We start from the raw sequence: 15855 nt of genomic DNA, 5'->3' as shown, positions 1-15855 counted from the left end.
AAGGACTTAAGTCTGAGATATTTGATTGCATATGTAATAGCCACAGCACACCCAAATGACTTCAGGAGCATATGTAATAGCTACAGCACCCAAATGACTTCAGGAGCATATGTAACAGCCACAGCACACCCAAATGACTTCATGAGCATATGTAATAGCCACAGCACACCCAAATGACTTCAGGAGCATATGTAATGGCCACAGCACCCAAATGACTTCAGGAGCATATGTAATAGCCACAGCACCCAAATGACTTCAGGAGCATATGTAATAGCTACAGCACACCCAAATGACTTCAGGAGCATATGTAATGGCTACAGCACACCCAAATGACTTCAGGAGCATATGTAATGGCTACAGCACACCCAAATGACTTCAGGAGCATATGTAATGGCCACAGCACACCCAAATGACTTCAGGAGCATATGTAATGGCCACAGCACACCCAAATGACTTCAGGAGCATATGTAATGGCTACAGCACCCAAATGACTTCAGGAGCATATGTAATGGCTACAGCACACCCAAATGACTTCAGGAGCATATGTAATGGCTACAGCACCCAAATGACTTCAGGAGCATATGTAATGGCCACAGCACACCCAAATGACTTCAGGAGCATATGTAATGGCTACAGCACCCAAATGACTTCAGGAGCATATGTAATGGCTACAGCACACCCAAATGACTTCAGGAGCATATGTAATGGCTACAGCACCCAAATGACTTCAGGAGCATATGTAATGGCTACAGCACCCAAATGACTTCAGGAGCATATGTAATGGCTACAGCACCCAAATGACTTCAGGAGCATATGTAATGGCTACAGCACCCAAATGACTTCAGGAGCATATGTAATGGCTACAGCACCCAAATGACTTCAGGAGCATATGTAATGGCTACAGCACCCAAATGACTTCAGGAGCATATGTAATGGCTACAGCACACCCAAATGACTTCAGGAGCATATGTAATAGCCACAGCACCCAAATGACTTCAGGAGCATATGTAATAGCCACAGCACACCCAAATGACTTCAGGAGCATATGTAATGGCTACAGCACCCAAATGACTTCAGGAGCATATGTAATAGCCACAGCACACCCAAATGACTTCAGGAGCATATGTAATAGCCACAGCACACCCAAATGACTTCAGGAGCATATGTAATGGCTACAGCACCCAAATGACTTCAGGAGCATATGTAATGGCCACAGCACCCAAATGACTTCAGGAGCATATGTAATGGCTACAGCACCCAAATGACTTCAGGAGCATATGTAATGGCTACAGCACCCAAATGACTTCAGGAGCATATGTAATGGCTACAGCACCCAAATGACTTCAGGAGCATATGTAATGGCTACAGCACACCCAAATGACTTCAGGAGCATATGTAATGGCTACAGCACACCCACATGACTTCAGGAGCATATGTAATGGCCACAGCACCCAAATGACTTCAGGAGCATATGTAATGGCCACAGCACCCAAATGACTTCAGGAGCATATGTAATAGCCACAGCACACCCAAATGACTTCAGGAGCATATGTAATGGCCACAGCACACCCAAATGACTTCAGGAGCATATGTAATGGCCACAGCACACCCAAATGACTTCAGGAGCATATGTAATAGCCACAGCACACCCAAATGACTTCAGGAGCATATGTAATAGCCACAGCACACCCAAATGACTTCAGGAGCATATGTAATAGCCACAGCACACCCAAATGACTTCAGGAGCATATGTAATGGCCACAGCACACCCAAATGACTTCAGGAGCATATGTAATAGCCACAGCACCCAAATGACTTCAGGAGCATATGTAATGGCCACAGCACCCAAATGACTTCAGGAGCATATGTAATGGCTACAGCACCCAAATGACTTCAGGAGCATATGTAATGGCTACAGCACCCAAATGACTTCAGGAGCATATGTAATGGCCACAGCACCCAAATGACTTCAGGAGCATATGTAATGGCCACAGCACACCCAAATGACTTCAGGAGCATATGTAATGGCTACAGCACACCCAAATGACTTCAGGAGCATATGTAATGGCTACAGCACACCCAAATGACTTCAGGAGCATATGTAATGGCTACAGCACACCCAAATGACTTCAGGAGCAAAGCTCAAAAACAGAACATCAGACGGCTGCAAATTACAGCTCGGTTTCAAAGTACATCATCATTTGTTGCATGTCACCGATAAGGACACTGTCACGGTAAAATGGCGTACACATGTATGGAATTCCTTTCATCACTTATATTTAAGGTGATGCTTTTTGCCATTTCATTTTTGTGCATTTGAAAAACACTCCAGATCAATTAGACTTAGAAACAACTGTCAATAGTATTAAACAAAAATAGCATTGAACATGACGATGACATCAAAACAGCTATTCTCTGATGGTTAGGCAATCACATTTATCACACAGATCTTGAAAAGCGTAAAATGTTAAGCAAACTCTCCATAGGCTGGGATGAAGTCCAGCAGTGAATATGTTCTGTTCGGGATATTGAGAAACATGAGGAGAATGTTCTGTAGGGGATGTTGAGAAGAGAAATATGAGGAGAATGTTCTGTAGGGGATGTTGAGAAACATGAGGAGAATGTTCTGTAGGGGATGTTGAGAAACATGAGGAGAATGTTCTGTAGGGGGATGTTGAGAAGAGAAACACGAGGAGAATGTTCTGTAGGGGATGTTGAGAAACATGAGGAGAATGTTCTGAAGGGGATGTTGAGAAACATGAGGAGAATGTTCTGTAGGGGATGTTGAGAAACATGAGGAGAATGTTCTGTAGGGGATGTTGAGAAATATGAGGAGAATGTTCTGTAGGGGGATGTTGAGAAACACGAGGAGAATGTTCTGTAGGGGGATGTTGAGAAGAGAAATATGAGGAGAATGTTCTGTAGGGGGATGTTGAGAAGAGAAATATGAGGAGAATGTTCTGTAGGGGATGTTGAGAAACATGAGGAGAATGTTCTGTAGGGGGATGTTGAGAAGAGAAATATGAGGAGAATGTTCTGTAGGGGGATGTTGAGAAGAGAAATATGAGGAGAATGTTCTGTAGGGGATGTTGAGAAACATGAGGAGAATGTTCTGTAGGGGGATGTTGAGAAGAGAAATATGAGGAGAATGTTCTGTAGGGGATGTTGAGAAACATGAGGAGAATGTTCTGTAGGGGATGTTGAGAAACACGAGGAGAATGTTCTGTAGGGGGATGTTGAGAAACATGAGGAGAATGTTCTGTAGGGGGATGTTGAGAAACACGAGGAGAATGTTCTGAAGGGGATGTTGAGAAGAGAAACATGAGGAGAATGTTCTGTAGGGGGATGTTGAGAAGAGAAATATGAGGAGAATGTTCTGTAGGGGATGTTGAGAAACATGAGGAGAATGTTCTGTAGGGGGATGTTGAGAAGAGAAATTTTAGGATATACAGTGCTTCTACACCTGCATTGCTTGCTGGTTGGGGTTTTAGGCTGGGTTTCTGTACAGCACTTTGAGATATCAGCCGATGTAAGAAGGGCTTTATAAATACATTTGATATGAATTTGATTTGAGGAGAATCTTCTATAGAGGGATGTTGAGAAACATGACGAAAAACGTAGAGAATTATGAAAGCACTGCAATCAATGTTTAAAATAACCAGAGCTTGCACACACTCTCCCTGAAACTCAGACATTGTGTTACAATGTTACAAAGATCCTTTAGGGAACCTTGGTTCTTCTGTTGAAAACGCCCTTAATAATATGCAATGCATGTGTACAATTGGCTTGTTATAAATCTTTGTTCCACTGAGTGCAGACTCTGAGGGATGCTCAATTGTAAAGTTAAGTACAAATCCTCTTGATGTGTAGGGTAGGGTGCACATGTAAATTGCCCTATATAAAATGCAGTGAGAATATATATGAAGAGAGAGATCAAAACATATAAAACAACCGTTTGGAGATAACATTATCTGAATGAATGCAAGCCGCAGTGATAGATACAGCTTTACTCTGTCTGCTTGACTTGTTTCTGAGATTGCCTGGATAGTGGAATGTTCTGCTTCAACTATCAGCACACGGCAGCGTGGTCCTCTAAAACCCAGACTGTCTCTGTCTTGGTCCTCTAAAACCCAGACTGTCTCTGTCTTGGTCCTCTAAAACCCAGACTGTCTCTGTCTTGGTACTCAGAAACCCAGACTGTCTGTCATGGTCCTCTAAAACCCAGACTGTCTCTGTCATGGTCCTCTAAAACCCAGACTGTCTCTGTCATGGTCCTCTAAAACCCAGACTGTCTCTGTCATGGTCCTCTAAAACCCAGACTGTCTCTGTCATGGTCCTCTAAAACCCAGACTGTCTCTGTCATGGTCCTCTAAAACCCAGACTGTCTCTGTCATGGTCCTCTAAAACCCAGACTGTCTCTGTCATGGTCCTCTAAGACCCAGACTGTCTCTGTCATGGTCCTCTAAAACCCAGTCTGTCTCTGTCTTGGTCTTCTAAAACCCAGACTGTCTCTGTCATGGTCCTCAGAAACCGAGACTGTCTCCGTCTTGGTCCTCAGAAACACAGACTGTCTCCGTCACATTCCTATAAAACCCAGACTGTCTCTGTCATGGTCCTCTAAAACCCAGACTGTCTCTGTCATGGTCCTCTAAAACCCAGAATGTCTCTGTCATGGTCTTCTAAAACCCAGACTGTCTGTGTGAGTGACAGAGGACAATATAAATTCCATTAGTACATTGAGGAAAAGCTAGGCGGACGAGGGGGTAGGATTAGTGATAGCCACATGTCCTGAAGTGGAATACATATGGCTTTTCTGCTGACTAGTCAGAGAGAGTATGTTGAGATGAATAGAAACAGAAAACCTAGAGGACAACCAAGATAACATCAGCCAGGAATATACTGTGAAATCCAAAAGGAAGAAGATGGATAGCTGTGAGACTAATGCAAGAGGAAGAAGATGGATAGCTGTGAGACTGATCCAAGAGGAAGAAGATGGATAGCTGTGATACTGATCCAAGAGGAAGAAGATGGATAGCTGTGATACTGATCCAAGAGGAAGAAGATGGATAGCTGTGAGACTAATGCAAGTGGAAGAAGATGGATAGCTGTGAGACTGATCCAAGAGGAAGAAGATGGATAGCTGTGAGACTGATCCAAGAGGAAGAAGATGGATAGCTGTGATACTGATCCAAGAGGAAGAAGATGGATAGCTGTGATACTGATCCAAGAGGAAGAAGATGGATAGCTGTGAGACTAATGCAAGAGGAAGAAGATGGATAGCTGTGATACTGATCCAAGAGGAAGAAGATGGATAGCTGTGATACTGATCCAAGAGGAAGAAGATGGATAGCTGTGAGACTAATGCAAGAGGAAGAAGATGGATAGCTGTGAGACTGATCCAAGAGGAAGAAGATGGATAGCTGTGAGACTGATCCAAGAGGAAGAAGATGGATAGCTGTGATACTGATCCAAGAGGAAGAAGATGGATAGCTGTGATACTGATCCAAGAGGAAGAAGATGGATAGCTGTGATACTGATCCAAGAGGAAGAAGATGGATAGCTGTGATACTGATCCAAGAGGAAGAAGATGGATAGCTGTGATACTGATCCAAGAGGAAGAAGATGGATAGCTGTGATACTGATCCAAGAGGAAGAAGATGGATAGCTGTGATACTGATCCAAGAGGAAGAAGATGGAAGAAGATGGATAGCTGTGATACTGATCCAAGAGGAAGAAGATGGATAGCTGTGATACTGATCCAAGAGGAAGAAGATGGATAGCTGTGATACTGATCCAAGAGGAAGAAGATGGATAGCTGTGATACTGATCCAAGAGGAAGAAGATGGATAGCTGTGAGACTAATGCAAGAGGAAGGAGATGGATAGCTGTGATACTGATCCAAGAGGAAGAAGATGGATAGCTGTGAGACTGATCCAAGAGGAAGAAGATGGATAGCTGTGAGACTAATGCAAGAGGAAGAAGATGGATAGCTGTGATACTGATCCAAGAGGAAGAAGATGGATAGCTGTGAGACTGATCCAAGAGGAAGAAGATGGATAGCTGTGAGACTAATGCAAGAGGAAGAAGATGGATAGCTGTGAGACTAATGTAAGAGGAAGAAGATGGATAGCTGTGATACTGATCCAAGAGGAAGAAGATGGATAGCTGTGATACTGATCCAAGAGGAAGAAGATGGATAGCTGTGAGACTGATCCAAGAGGAAGAAGATGGATAGCTGTGAGACTGATCCAAGAGGAAGAAGATGGATAGCTGTGAGACTGATCCAAGAGGAAGAAGATGGATAGCTGTGATACTGATCCAAGAGGAAGAAGATGGATAGCTGTGAGACTGATCCAAGAGGAAGAAGATGGATAGCTGTGAGACTGATCCAAGAGGAAGAAGATGGATAGCTGTGATACTGATCCAAGAGGAAGAAGATGGATAGCTGTGATACTGATCCAAGAGGAAGAAGATGGATAGCTGTGATACTGATCCAAGAGGAAGAAGATGGATAGCTGTGATACTGATCCAAGAGGAAGAAGATGGATAGCTGTGAGACTGATCCAAGAGGAAGAAGATGGATAGCTGTGATACTGATCCAAGAGGAAGAAGATGGATAGCTGTGATACTGATCCAAGAGGAAGAAGATGGATAGCTGTGATACTGATCCAAGAGGAAGAAGATGGATAGCTGTGATACTGATCCAAGAGGAAGAAGATGGATAGCTGTGAGACTGATCCAAGAGGAAGAAGATGGATAGCTGTGATACTGATCCAAGAGGAAGAAGATGGATAGCTGTGAGACTGATCCAAGAGGAAGAAGATGGATAGATGTGAGACTAATCCAAGAGGAAGAAGATGGATAGCTGTGAGACTGATCCAAGAGGAGAAGACGGATGGATATATGTGAGACTAATCCAAGAGGTGGATAGACCTGTATCATACCCGGCCGTAATTGGGAGTCCCATGGGGTGGCGCACAATTGGCCCTGCGTCGTCCGGGATTGGCCAGGGTAGGCCGTCACTGTAAATATGAATTTGTTCTTAACGGACTTGCCTACATAAATAAATAAATAAAAATGTATAATAAACAGCGAGTAGCTGCAGTGTAAAATTGTTCAGCAGTCTTATGGCTTGGGGGAAAAAGCTGTTAAGGAGCCTTTTGGTCCTAGACTTTAGAGAACAGTGACCCCGAGTCTTTGATAATGTTTTGAGCTTTCGTCTGACAACGTATAGTATATAATATACAGTTGAAGTCGGAAGTTTACAAACACCTTAGCCAAATACATTTAAACTCAGTATCTCACAATACCTGACATTTAAAATACTAAAGTCCCTGTTTTAGGTCAGTTAGGTTCACCACTTTCTTTTAACAATGTGAAAGGTCAGAATAATAGAAGAGCGAATGATTTATTCCAGCTTTCATTTATTTTATCACATTCATAGTGGGTCAGAAGTTTACATTCACTCAATTAGTATTTGGTAGCATTGCCTTTAAATTGTTTAACTTGGGTCAAACATTTCGGTTAGCCTTCCACAAGCTTCCCACAAAAAGCTGGGTGAATTTTGACCCAATCCTCCTGACAGAGCTGGTGTAACTGAGTCAGGTTTGTAGGCCTCCTTGCTCACAAATGCTTTTTCAGTTCTGCCCACACATTTTCTATAGGATTGAGGTCTGGGTTTTATGATGGTCACTCTAATACCTTGACTTTGTTGTCCTTAAGCCATTTCGCCACAACTTTGGAAGTGTGCTTGGGGTCAATGTCCATTTTGAAGACCCTGCGACAAAACTTTAACTTCCTAACTGATGTCGTGAGAGATTGCTTCAAAATATACTCTTTCCTTCAAAATATACTTTTCCTTCCTCATGATGCCATCTATTTTGTGAAGTGCACCAGTCCCTCCTGCAGCAAAGCACCCCTATCACATGATGCTGCCACCCCCATGCTTCATGGTTGGAATGGTGTTCTTCGGCTTGCAAGCCTCCCTCTTTTGCCTCCAAACATAACGATGGTCATTATGGCCAAACATTTATATATTTTTTCATCAGATACTTCAAAAGGTACAATCTTTGTCCCCATGTGCAGTTGCAAACCATAGTCTGGCTTTTTTATGGTGGTTTTGGAATCAGTGGCTCCGTCCTTGCTGAGCGGCCTTTCAGGTTATGTCGATATAGGACTCGTTTTAACTGTAGATATAGATACTTTTGTACCTGCTTCCTCCAGCATCTTCACAAGGTCCTTTGCTGTTGTTCTGGGATTGATTTGAACCTTTCTCACCAAAGTACGTACATCTCTAGGAGACAGAACGCGTCTCCTTCCTTATGACGACTGCATCGTCCCATGGTGTTTAAACTTGCGTACTATTGTTTGTACAGATGAACGTGGTACCTTCAGGCATTTGGAAATTGCTCCCAAGGATGAATCAGACTTGTGGAGGTCTACAATTGTTTTCTGAGGTCTTGGCTGATTTCTTTTGATTTTCCCATGATGTCAAGCAAAGAGGCACTGGGTTTGAAGGTAGGCCTTGAAATACATCCACAAGTACACCTCCAATTGACTCAAATTATGTCAATTAGACTATCAGAAGCTTATAAAGCCATGCCATAATTTTCTGGAATTTTCCAAGCTGTTTAAAGGCACAGTCAACTTAGTGTATGTAAACTTCTGACCCACTGGAATTGTGATACACTGAGTTTCAGTGAACAAGTCTGTAAACAATTGTTGGAAAAATGACTTGTGTCATGCACAGTAGATGTCCTAACCGACTTGCCAAAACTATAGTTTTTTTGACAAGCAATTTGTGGAGTGGTTGAAAAATGTGTTTTCATGACTCCAGGTTTTCTGTCTTATCTACATTGGTCTCATCCCCCACACAAGCTCTTAGATGCTGTGACATCCTGTAGAGATTGGGCCTGGGAGTGTTTAGGCAACTGTAAACTTGGTATTGTTTTATTGGTCAATGGTGGTTCTTGTTGGGTTGAAAGGTCACACCTTCATATGTTATAAATGGAATGCAATGCCTTTGTCTCTTATCTTGTTTCCAGTCCATGGAGGAAGGTTGTATGATCAATTCTCATATCCTAGACTTCAATACCTCTGGGCTATAATAGGAATATCTTTGTTCTTGCTTTGTCTTCTTAGTTAACCTGAGGATCTATATGGCTAGAAGTTTGCTTTGTAATTATTCTTAATGCTTTGTAACTTAATATTTATGCCTTGTATGTGAATCCATTCATTGTACAACGTTAATTAAATATCTGCCTTTGAAAAAGACAATTCTCAGTTCTTGCTAGTCTTGCTAGTCAATTGCTAGACAATTTCATTTCTTGCTAGTCATTGACCAATGCTTAGTTGTATATTTTAATGATCTGTGTGCAGTCATATATCACTATTTTAATAGGCTAGATGCTTAGTCTTATTATGAGTTGCATGTCATGTATGTATGTATGTTTTATTTATTTCACCTTTATTTAACCAGGTAGGCAAGTTGAGAACAAGTTCTCATTTACAATTGCGACCTGGCCAAGATAAAGCAAAGCAGTTCGACAGATACAACGACACAGAGTTACACATGGAGTAAAACAAACATACAGTCAATAATACAGTATAAACAAGTCTATATACAATGTGAGCAAATTAGGTGAGAAGGGAGGTAAAGGCAAAAAAGGCCATGGTGGCAAAGTAAATACAATATAGCAAGTAAAACACTGGAATGGTAGTTTTGCAATGGAAAAATGTGCAAAGTAGAAATAAAAATAATGGGGTGCAAAGGAGCAAAATAAATAAATTAATTAAATACAGTTGGGAAAGAGGTAGTTGTTTGGGCTAAATTATAGGTGGGCTATGTACAGGTGCAGTAATCTGTAAGATGCTCTGACAGTTGGTGCTTAAAGCTAGTGAGGGAGATAAGTGTTTCCAGTTTCAGAGATTTTTGTAGTTCGTTCCAGTCATTGGCAGCAGAGAACTGGAAGGAGAGGCGGCCAAAGAAAGAATTGGTTTTGGGGGTGACTAGAGAGATATACCTGCTGGAGCGTGTGCTACAGGTGGGAGATGCTATGGTGACCAGCGAGCTGAGATAAGGGGGACTTTACCGAGCAGGGTCTTGTAGATGACATGGAGCCAGTGGGTTTGGCGACGAGTATGAAGCGAGGGCCAGCCAACGAGAGCGTACAGGTCGCAATGGTGGGTAGTATATGGGGCTTTGGTGACAAAACGGATTGCACTGTGATAGACTGCATCCAATTTGTTGAGTAGGGTATTGGAGGCTATTTTGTAAATGACATCGCCAAAGTCGAGGATTGGTAGGATGGTCAGTTTTACAAGGGTATGTTTGGCAGCATGAGTGAAGGATGCTTTGTTGCGAAATAGGAAGCCAATTCTAGATTTAACTTTGGATTGGAGATGTTTGATATGGGTCTGGAAGGAGAGTTTACAGTCTAACCAGACACCTAAGTATTTGTAGTTGTCCACGTATTCTAAGTCAGAGCCGTCCAGAGTAGTGATGTTGGACAGGCGGGTAGGTGCAGGTAGCGATCGGTTGAAGAGCATGCATTTAGTTTTACTTGTATTTAAGAGCAATTGGAGGCCACGGAAGGAGAGTTGTATGGCATTGAAGCTTGCCTGGAGGGTTGTTAACACAGTGTCCAAAGAAGGGCCGGAAGTATACAGAATGGTGTCGTCTGCGTAGAGGTGGATCAGGGACTCACCAGCAGCAAGAGCGACCTCATTGATGTATACAGAGAAGAGAGTCGGTCCAAGAATTGAACCCTGTGGCACCCCCATAGAGACTGCCAGAGGTCCGGACAGCAGACTCTCCGATTTGACACACTGAACTCTATCAGAGAAGTAGTTGGTGAACCAGGCGAGGCAATCATTTGAGAAACCAAGTCTGTTGAGTCTGCCGATGAGGATGTGGTGGTTGACAGAGTCGAAAGCCTTGGCCAGATCAATGAATACGGCTGCACAGTAATGTTTCTTATCGATGGCGGTTAAGATATCGTTTAGGACCTTGAGCGTGGCTGAGGTGCACCCATGACCAGCTCTGAAACCAGATTGCATAGCAGAGAAGGTATGGTGAGATTCAAAATGGTCGGTAATCTGTTTGTTGATTTGGCTTTCGAAGACCTTAGAAAGGCATGGTAGGATAGATATAGGTCTGTAGCAGTTTGGGTCAAGAGTGTCCCCCCCTTTGAAGAGGGGGATGACCGCAGCTGCTTTCCAATCTTTGGGAATCTCAGACGACACGAAAGAGAGGTTGAACAGGCTAGTAATAGGGGTGGCAACAATTTCGGCAGATAATTTTAGAAAGAAAGGGTCCAGATTGTCTAGCCCGGCTGATTTGTAGGGGTCCAGATTTTTCAGAACATCAGCTGAATGGATTTGGGAGAAGGAGAAATGGGGAAGGCTTGGGCGAGTTGCTGTTGGGGGTGCAGTGCTGTTGACCGGGGTAGGAGTAGCCAGGTGGAAAGCATGGCCAGCCGTAGAAAAATGCTTATTGAAATTCTCAATTATGGTGGATTTATCAGTGGTGACAGTGTTTCCTATCTTCAGTGCAGTGGGCAGCTGGGAGGAGGTGTTCTTATTCTCCATGGACTTTACAGTGTCCCAGAACTTTTTGAGTTAGTGTTGCAGGAAGCAAATTTCTGCTTGAAAAAGCTCGCCTTGGCTTTTCTAACTGCCTGTGTATAACGGTTTCTAGCTTCCCTGAACAGCTGCATATCACGGGGGCTGTTCGATGCTAATGCAGAACGCCATAGGATGTTTTTGTGTTGGTTAAGGGCAGTCAGGTCTGGGGAGAACCAAGGGCTATATCTGTTCCTGGTTCTAAATTTCTTGAATGGGGCATGTTTATTTAAGATGGTTAGGAAGGCATTTAAAAAAATATCCAGGCATCCTCTACTGATGGGATGAGATCAATATCCTTCCAGGATACCCCGGCCAGGTCGATTAGAAAGGCCTGCTCGCTGAAGTGTTTCAGGGAGCGTTTTACAGTGATGAGTGGAGGTCGTTTGACCGCTGACCCATTACGGATGCAGGCAATGAGGGAGTGTCGCTGAGATCTTGGTTGAAGACAGCAGAGGTGTATTTAGAGGGGAAGTTGGTTAGGATGATATCTATGAGGGTGCCCGTGTTTAAGGCTTTGGGGGGGTACCTGGTAGGTTCATTGATAATTTGAGTGAGATTGAGGGCATAAAGTTTAGATTGTAGGATGGCTGGGGTGTTAAGCATGTTCCAGTTTAGGTCGCCTAGCAGCACGAGCTCTGAAGATAGATGGGGGGCAATCAGTTCACATATGGTGTCCAGAGCACAGCTGGGGGCAGAGGGTGGTCTATAGCAGGCGGCAACGGTGAGAGACTTGTTTTTAGAGAGGTGGATTTTTAAAAGTAGAAGTTCAAATTGTTTGGGTACAGACCTGGATAGTAGGACAGAACTCTGCAGGCTATCTTTGCAGTAGATTGCAACACCGCCCCCTTTGGCAGTTCTATCTTGTCTGAAAATGTTGGAATTTGGAATTAAAATTTCAGAATTTTTGGTGGTCTTCCTAAGCCAGGATTCAGACACAGCTAGAACATCCGGGTTGGCAGAGTGTGCTAAAGCAGTGAATAGAACAAACTTAGGGAGGATGCTTCTAATGTTAACATGCATGAAACCAAGGCTATTACGCTTACAGAAGTCATCAAAAGAGAGCGCCTGGGGAATAGGAGTGGAGCTAGGCACTGCAGGGCCTGGATTCACCTCTACATCGCCAGAGGAACATAGGAGGAGAAGAATAAGGGTACGGCTAAAAGCAACAAGAATTGGTCGTCTAGAATGTCTGGAACAGAGAGTAAAAGGAGGTTTCTGGGGGCGATAAAATAGCATCAAGGTATAATGTACAGACAAAGGTATGGTAGGATGTGGATACAGTGGAGGTAAACCTAGGTATTGAGTGATGAAGAGAGAGATATTGTCTCTAGAAACATCATTGAAACCAGGAGATGTCATTGCATGTGTGGGTGGTGGAATTAATAAATTGGATAAGGTATAGTGAGCAGGACTAGAGGCTCTACAGTGAAATAAGCCAATAAACACCAACCAGAACAGCAATGGACAAGACATATTGACATTAAGGAGAGGCATCCATAGTCGAGTGATCAAAAGAGTCCAGTGAGTGGAGTGGTTGGTTTGGGGGTCACGGCGATTTAGACAGCTAGCCAGGACATCGGTAGCAAGCTAGCATAGGATGGAGGTCTGTTGTTAGCCACCTCTTGCGTTCCGTCAGTAGATTAGTGGGGTTCCGTGTGGTAGAGGGGATTAGTCCAAATCACACAACAACAAAAATAAAATAAAAACAATATATATATAGTTATAGAGGCCCAAGAAGAAACATAATAATAATACAAATAAATAAATTGTCTGAATTGTCTATTCTGAGAGCAGCCGGTAAGACAGCTAACGGTTAGCAGGCCGCATACCCCAAGCGACTTACAGCTGTAATCGCAGAAAAAGGTGGCGCTACAAAGTATTAACTTAAGAGGGCTGAATAATTTTGCGCGCCCAATTTTTCAGTTTTTGATTTGTTAAAAAAGTTTGAAATATCCAATAAATGTCGTTCCACTTCATGATTGTGTCCCACTTGTTGTTGATTCTTCACAAAAAAATACAGTTTTATATCTTTATGTTTGAAGCCTGAAATGTGTCAAAAGGTTGCAAAGTTCAAGGGGGCCGAATACTTTCGCAAGGCAATGTATGTATGTATGTATGTATGTATGTATGTATGTATGTATGTATGTATGTATGTATGTATGTATGTATGTATGTATGTATGTATGTATGTATGTACGTACAGCTGAAGTCGGAAGTTTACCTACACCTTAGCCAAATACATTTAAACTCAGTTTTTCACAATCCCTGACATTTAATCCTAGTAAAAATTCCCTGTTTTAGGTCAGTTAGGCTCACCACTTTATTTTAAGGATGTGAAATGTTCGAATAATAGCAGAGAGAATGATTTATTTCAGCTTTTATTTCTTTCATCACATTCCCAGTGGGTCAGAAGTTTACATACACTCAATTAGTATTTGGTAGCATTGCCTTTAAATTGTTTAACTTGAGTCAAACATTTCAGGTAGCCTTCCAAAAGCTTCCCACAATAAGTTGGGTGAATTTTGGCCCATTCCTGACAGAGCTGATGTAACTGAGTCAGGTTTGTAGGCCTCCTTGCCTGTACACGCTTTTTCAGGGGGTGTCAAGAGCAATCGAGACTTTAATAAGAGCAATAGAGACAGGGAGCTGGTGGGATAATGATGTTGCTGGTGGGAATAATGATTTAGAAGGTGAGGATAATGATGTGGCTGGTGGGGATAATGATGTAGCTGGTGGGGATAATGATTTAGCTGGTGGGATAATGATGTGGCTGGTGGGGATAATGATGTAGACCATGGAGATAATGATTTAACTGGTGGGATAATGATTTAGCTGGTGGGATAATGATGTAGCTGGTGGGATAATGATTTAACTGGTGGGATAATAGTGTGGCTGGTGGGATAATGATGTAGACCATGGAGATAATGATTTAGCTGGTGGGATAATAGTGTGGCTGGTGGGATAATGATGTAGACCATGGAGATAATGATTTAGGTGGTGGGATAATGATGTGGCTGGTGGGGATAATGATGCAGCTGGTGGGGATAATGATGTAGCTGGTGGGGTAATGATTTAGCTGGTGGGATAATGATGTGGCTGGTGGGATAATGATGTAGCTGGTGGGGATAATGATGTAGACCGTGGAGATAATGATTTAGCTGGTGGGATAATGATGTGGCTGGTGGGATAATGATGTAGACCGTGGAGATAATGATTTAGCTGGTGGGATAATGATGTAGCTGGTGGGATAATGATTTAGCTGGTGGCATAATGATGTAGACCATGGAGATAATGATTTAACTGGTGGGATAATGATTTAGCTGGTGGCATAATGATGTAGATGGTGGGGATAATGATGTAGACCATGGAGATAATGATTTAGCTGGTGGGATAATGATGTAGCTGGTGGGATAATGATGTGGCTGGTGGGATAATGATGTAGACCGTGGAGATAATGATTTAACTGGTTGGATAATGATGCAGCTGGTGGGATAATGTGGCTGGTGGGATAATGATGTATACCATGGAGATAATGATTTAGCTGGTGAGATAATGATGTGAACGGTGGGGATAATGATGCAGCTGGTGGGGATAATGACGTAGACCATGGAGATAATGATTTAACTGGTGGGATAATGATTTAGCTGGTGGGATAATGATGTAGACGGTGGAGACAATGATGTAGACCATGGAGATAATGATTTAACTGGTGGGATAATGATTTAGACGGTGGAGACAATGATGTAGACGGTAGGGATAATGATGCAGCTGGTGGGGATAATGATGCGGCTGGTGGGGGAAATGATGTAGCTGGTGGGGGAAATGATGTAGCTGGTGGGGGAAATGATGTAGCTGGTGGGGGAAATGATGCAGCTGGTGGGGATAATGATGCAGCTGGTGGGGGTGGGGGAAATGATGTAGCTGGTGGGGGAAATGATGTAGCTGGTGGGGGAAATGATGCAGCTGGTGGGGGAAATGATGCAGCTGGTGGGGGAAATGATGCAGCTGGTGGGGGTAATGATGCAGCTGGTGGGGAGAATGATGCAGCTGGTGGGGAAATGATGCAGCTGGTGGGGGAAATGATGCAGCTGGTGGGGGAAATGATGCAGCTGGTGGGGAAATGATGCAGCTGGTGGGGGAAATGATGCAGCTGGTGGGGGAAATGATGTAGATGGTGGGGGGAAATGATGTAGCTGGTGGGGGAAATGATGTAGATGGTGGGGGAAATGA

The 15855-nt window shown here is 43.2% G+C and overlaps 1 protein-coding gene across 2 annotated transcripts in view; it reads right to left on the bottom strand.

Annotated features, from left to right (window-relative positions):
* LOC118369031 (gamma-2-syntrophin) overlaps positions 1-15855 on the bottom strand; it is a 110051-nt gene that overhangs the window by 48922 nt on the left and 45274 nt on the right. The window lies entirely within an intron of this gene.

This window comes from Oncorhynchus keta, chromosome 35, assembly GCF_023373465.1.
Source record: "Oncorhynchus keta strain PuntledgeMale-10-30-2019 chromosome 35, Oket_V2, whole genome shotgun sequence".
In the NCBI taxonomy this organism is placed as follows: Eukaryota; Metazoa; Chordata; class Actinopteri; order Salmoniformes; family Salmonidae; genus Oncorhynchus; species Oncorhynchus keta.
This window is presented reverse-complemented; position numbering and strand designations above follow the sequence as displayed.